This window comes from Rhincodon typus, chromosome 8 (assembly GCF_021869965.1).
Source record: "Rhincodon typus isolate 14 chromosome 8, sRhiTyp1.1, whole genome shotgun sequence".
NCBI classification, from domain to species: Eukaryota; Metazoa; Chordata; class Chondrichthyes; order Orectolobiformes; family Rhincodontidae; genus Rhincodon; species Rhincodon typus.
The window spans coordinates 73,157,194-73,163,582 of record NC_063339.1 but is presented as its reverse complement, the minus strand read 5'-3'; the positions used below and the strand labels follow the sequence as shown (position 1 = coordinate 73,163,582).

At 41.8% G+C, this 6,389-nt stretch overlaps 1 protein-coding gene across 1 annotated transcript in view; it reads left to right on the top strand.

Moving 5' to 3' along the window:
- The window catches only part of pacs2 (phosphofurin acidic cluster sorting protein 2), a 253,620-nt gene that overhangs the window by 123,713 nt on the left and 123,518 nt on the right, over positions 1-6,389 (top strand). The window lies entirely within an intron of this gene.

Here is a 6,389-nt window from a genome sequence, read left to right as displayed (position 1 = left end):
TTTTCTGATGAAGGGTCTAGGCCCGAAACGTCAGCCTCTCTGCTCCTATGATGCTGCTTGGCCTGCTGTGTTCATCCAGCCCTGCACCTTGTTGTCTCTAATTCCATAGGGATTCAGTTGTAAGAACCCCAATCCTAATACAGTCCCAAAGATGCAGATCCCATTTCCCCCAGTATTAGTGCTAGTGCTCACAAACTGAAACCCACTTTTCCTACACCAATTTTCATCCATATTCATTTCTCTAATCTTGTTTACCCTATGCCAGTTTGCACATGGTTCAGGTAATAATCCAGAGATTATCATCTTTCAGATTTTGCTTCTTAAATTTGTGCCTAGCTGCTCATACTGGCTATGGAGAGCCTCTCTTGTAGTTCTGCCTATGCCATGGGTGCCTCCATGGGCTGTTACAACTGGATCCTGCCCCTTCTCCCACTTTGTTCTCCAGACCGGTGCAGATACCCTGAACTTTGGCATTCAGCAGACCACACACTTGTCTGGACTCGTGTTATTTGCTGCAGAGAACAGAGTGAGTCCACCGTGTCCTCCACTACCACCGCATTGCTTTAGGGTCCCCCATTTGAATGACTTCCTGTACCATAGTGCTATTGTCATTTACCTTATTCACTCCCAAAGCCCCAGTCCTTATCCATATAAACTGAGAGAACTTCAAACTTTTTGGACAATTGCAGAGGCTTGTCCTGATGAGCGCAAGGTAAAATTCTTTCGGATACATATCTTTCTTTCAGCAACACGTAAATTTCGTACTACTTATGACTGTTTTGGTATTATTAACACAGAAATAATTTGCTACTGAACCATCAAATCCAGAAAATGTGGATATTTTATGACAAACCTTACAACAGAAATGTGCATTTAAAAAGCAGTTGTAACATGCATAAAACATTCCACAGTGCTTCACTGAGAAGGAAGGAAGTTAACACGGAGTCTTATTGGAAAATGAGAAAGCTGGCTGATTGCTTAATTCGAGAAACGGGCTTTTCGACTTGGGAAGGTGAACAGTTGTTCAGGCAGACTGTTTGAGTGTACAGGGTGCCAGAATTAAAACCTGTATTATCTATGGAGGGCCACAAGCAACACTGCATGCATTTAAATCAGCAGCCTAAGATTAGGAGATGCAAGACTGAAGCAAGACCATGGAATAGAAAGCGAGAGCTAGGCCTTTTCTATTCAACCTGTAGACAGGATAGTGACGAAGGCATTTGGTACGCTTGCTTTTATTGGTCAGTGCATTGAGTACAGGAGTTGGGAGGTTATACTACAGCTGTAAAGGGCATTGGTTAGGCCACTTTTGGAATACCGTGTTCAATTCTGGCGGATGTTATGAAATTGAAAGATTTCAGGAAAGATTTACAAAGATGTTGCCAGGGTTGGAGGGTTTGAGCTATACGCAGAGGCTGAGTAGGCTGGGGCTATTTTTCCTGGAATGTCAGAGGTTGAGAGGGGACCTTGTAGAGGTTTATAAAATCATGAGGGGCATGGATAGGGTGAGTAGACAAGATCTTTCCCCAAAGTGTGGGAGACCAAAACTAGTGCGTAGGTTTAAGGCGAGAGGGGAAAGATTTAAAAGGATCCTAAGGGACACCTTTTTCACGCAGAGGGTGGTGTGTGTATGGAATGACCTGCCAGACGAAGTGGTGGAAGCTGTTACAATTAAAACATTTAAAAGGCATCTGGATGGGTACATGAATAGGAAGGGTTTAAGAGGGATATGGGCCACATGCTGGCAAATGGAACTAGATTAATTTAGATTAATTTCTGGTCGGCATGGACGAGTTTGACCGAAGGGTCGGTTTCCATGCTGTACAACTCTATGACTCTAATTGGATGAATGCATTATGAGGAGCCCGATGTCAGTCGGCACGATTGGAGGAGGATGATAACAAGCAAGGTTGATTGCAGAACAGAATGTGGGTAGTAGTGTTATGGACGAAGTGATGTTTATGAAAAAGTTGACCTAGACTTTTCATTAAGTTTTCAGTCAGCAAATGTTAGAAGTCACTTCACAGATGTTCTACCGACCCTGGGCATATTTCCAGCTTGATGGTCTTCAACTTAAAGGAAGAAGGTATCCTGGCCTTTCAGCAGAAGAATATAATGGCCTAAAGATACCCAACATACTGTCTGAAAGTATAAGTTTAATTTAAGAAGTGGTCATGCTCCTTGATTGTGACAATGCAGGATTGTGCTCTGAGTGTTTGTGCATAAGCTCATCTTTTACTTCTGTCCGTCTATCTCTTCCACTGACTAGTGGTGATCAGAAAGTTAGATAGGCGAAGTGGAAAACCTAACTCATCAAGTGTAGCTGTGTTGATGTGTGGCTAAGGATTTCCCGCAAAGCTAAACTGAGCAGTGATAGTTTGAAGTTTGAAATTCAATACCAGATCTAAAATGATAATTATCTTGAAGTGTTTCACACTTGAATGGTGCTGAACAAATGCTTGTATTTATTTTTATTTTTCAAGATTTCACTTGTCACCCCTCCTTGCCCTTTATTTAAAATTTTTTAAGTTGTATCTTCTGATATTTGAAACATTATCAGATTTAGTCAATTCCTTTCACATTTGCGAAAATTTCAGCTGCGTCATATTAAAGTCTCTTCTCGGAGAGAATACAAGTCCCAGGGAAAATATGAACTGTCAGCATGGTTCCAGCCTAATAAATGGTGTCTTTGTTGGAACTACATTTTGGTCTCCTTCATTCAAATGGAGATACTTGAGTTGTTTCAGTCAGGATGAGGGTGGGAGTTGGGGAGGCGAATATTGGACAGTGATATAGGTGAGCACACACTCACTCGGATGGTCACTGTTCACAACAATATCACAGCCTGTGTTTGTTGCTTGTAGGTGGAAAATTCCATGAAAGTGGCTTTTGCTGCAGCTGTGACACCGAACAAGCTGTTGGGTCACTGGCACAATGAGTCACTGTGCCCTACTGTGCTTTTGTGAAGATAAATACAGAAATCATCATTTATGGTACCAGCCAAATGGGGAGTAATTTCCAGCTGTTGTTTCTCTCTGTGCACACTCTTTGCTTGAACCTGTTCCAATTAATTCTTGTGTGCACTTATTAACATGTTTTCCTTTCATTCCTTGTTTGAATCTCCACATGTATGGTCTAAGGGCTTGAAAAATTTTGTTTTAGCACACGTAATAATTTTGTTTAAGGGCAGTAAATGAATGACATACTGAAATTTTTATGTAGATTGTTAGTCAGTACTACAAAACTCATAGCGTTGCTAATAGTTGTCATTTGTTAACTGGGTGAAACTGACCTTATTGGTAGAAATAATACCTGGGAAGATGTGCAAGCCTTGACCCATGACAGAATTAATGTGTGAGCATGGGGGGACGGAATGAATGAATGAATGAATGAATGAATAAGTGAGCCAAAGTACAAAATGAAAAGGTGCAGTACAGGTTTACTGCGAAAGAGAAAAGTAGACAGTGCTGAAGGTACTAGAATGGTAAGAAAAAGTCGCCACCCAAGGTCATATCCAAAAAGAGTGGTGATGTTGCTGCATGCAAAAAGAAACTGTACTGGAGAGAATTGTGGGAAGAGTTGGTCACAGAGTTAATGTGTACTCAGAAGCAGGAGATGTTAGGGATGGGTAGCGTTGGAAAGCATGGAGATAAGTGTTTTTTTTCTGCAGGGAATAATTTAGCTTTGAATGCATGGCCATAAATCTGCAGATGTTAACAAGGTTTGGGAGATAGGGCCACTAGGTGAATGTTGGGTAGAAAGCAGCTGGGTCAGAAGAGGATGGAAGGAAGAGCTGGTAGGTCTCGGAGGGGAAATAGGTTCTGATAATGGCTGGTGACTGAGGCGCACTAGAACACAATACCTTACCATCTCTTGTCAGTGCTGTTTGGCTTGACTCTAACTGGGTTGAAAGCAGTTTGGAGAAAGTTTACGAGACTAATACATGAACAAATGTTAAGTTACCAAGAAATATTGAACAAGCTAGGCTTGCATCTGTTGGACCTTAGTAAGAGAAGTCATGATCAAAATATACAAGATCCTGAAAGATCTGACAACATAGATATGCAAAGGGGATTCTTGCTGGGGATTCTAGAACTAGCAGTTACTGTTTCAAAGTAACGGTTGCCCATTTAAGGTAGAGATAAGGAGGATTTGTTTTCCCTGATGTTGGTGCGTATTTGGAACTATATTCTTGAAGACAGTGGAAGCTGAATTTTTAAATTTCTTAAAGGCAGAAGTATGCAGGTTCTTAATAAGCAAGGGGGTGAAAGGTTATTGGGGACATGTGGGAATGTGTAATAATAGTCTTACTGAATGATGGAGCGAGCCTATAGGGCCATGTGGCCTGTAACAACTCCTATTTTGTATGCTCGAATGTCTACCTTTTAGACTTTCTGTCTAAACTTCTGCAGTTTTAAGAATCCTATCTTCAAGCCTGTTATATTTAACCTCCTGCTTAATGCAACATTTGGTCCTAATTTAGAGTTTTGTTTGATATTTAATCTGAACACCTTTTCTGGTTTTGACCAATTGTAAAACTCTGACCACAATCGGATGTTTCTGATTTTGACCTTTTAAGTCACATTGGCAAGCAAGTTATTATGTAGATGTTGACATAGTCATCCGTGGATACTGACTTGGACATGAAGAGAAGGGTACTTGACCTGAGTTGCTGTAATGAGTTTTCAGTGCAGTATCTGATTTATTGACAGATTCTGTCTTCATCTGTTTTCGCTTTATTCAGTTGAAGTATGACTAGGCCCAGAATGGGAGGCTTTACAGTCATTGAAAAGCAGTTTCTAATGTTTGAGTCAACCTCTTTCTGTTCATTTAATGTAGAAGGGGGCAAAGGAGGGAGGACAGGTCACTGTTATTCCATTCCACATTGAACTTCTCACTGTTGACATTCAGTCTAGCTCATGTCTTATGTTGCTTTAATCTGGAATTTGGCAGCCAAAGCTGGGGACAGAAGTTCCCGATGACTTAGTTTTCTCGAGATTGCAAATTCCCACCACAGTGTTGCAGAATCTGCTCTTCTAATTTAAAACAAAATTGCTGGGGTTGGAAATGAAGTGCACGTCAAAGGAGGAAAAAAAAGTGCCTGAGTGAAGTAGAGATTGCTTCTTTGGGGGATAAGATTCATATCAATTTTGGAAACGCACAGGTCAAAAGGTCAATGCAGGCTTAAAAATATGACATTTTAAGAAATATTCGGGGGGACTTTTGAGAGAGTGATGATTAGGCTGGTGTTTTGAATATGGGTTAAAATTAATGCTGCAAATATCGAAAATCTCACTTAATAAAAGTTGCTGGAAATACTCTGCAGGCCTGGCAACGTCTGGAAAAGAGAAACAGACATACCAGGAGGAATTTTGTGGGCTACCTGTGGAAAGGAAAACAGGCAGGTGGACCTCTAAATTAGAGCCTGCCCGACCTGCGCCCCCCCAAACTCCCCCTCCCATTGCAGTTTTCTAGATGGTGTGGAGATGGTGGGTAGGTCATTCACCTATGGCTTAGTTAATGCCTTTCATATGGGCAAATGGTGGCCAGTAATTCGACTTAGAACACCTGCTGTCTGATTTAATATGTGACAGGTGAGGCTGACACTCAACATGCAGACCAGTAGCTTTAACGCCATGGATTGCAGACCAGTTAAAGGGGGCTGCCACTTGCCAGGCCCAGTGCCAATCAGTCATCTCCCACATTTACCCTACCTGTCCACCATGCACTCGTCTCTTTTGCCGGGGGCCTGTCACCCTGGCCCTAGCGAGATCCAAGATGTACGTGAATGTCTGAGTCTATCATTGCCACATCCTTGGCCTATTTGCAGCACCAGCAGTGGCCACTGCTCCTGCTAGTGTTGTCAAAATGCAGAGCTGCTGGCCTCTGGTTGTTAGCTCTGCAAAGAGAACTTCGTCCTGGAGACTGGCATAAATTTTGCCTCATACTAGTTAAAGTGTAGTTTCCCTTGTATAACCCAACTCAGCATTTCGAGTCTGTTACCTTTCATCACAAAAGTTAAAATAGTAAATGATTTTAAGCAGATGAAATTGGAAAGGTGGGGCAATGAAGAAAAAGTAAAATGTGTGATAAGATGGAGGACAGAACAGATTGCTTTGCAAAGAAAAAATTAGTTGTGGCGGGCAAAAGAGAGTGGGACTGGTTTCGAGAAATAGCAGGTATAGAGGGACTTGAATCAAGGTAAATGAAAGTACAATGGTTTGAGATGCAAGATACCTAGGATAAATTGGGAAACATTACCTTAAGGGAGGACAGTGGATAGGTAGTGGCAAATATTTAAAGAGCACATGGAGGAGCTGCAAGAATTATTCATTCCCCTCCCCCATTTCTGATGAAGGGTCTAGGCCCGAAACGTCAGCCTTCCTGCT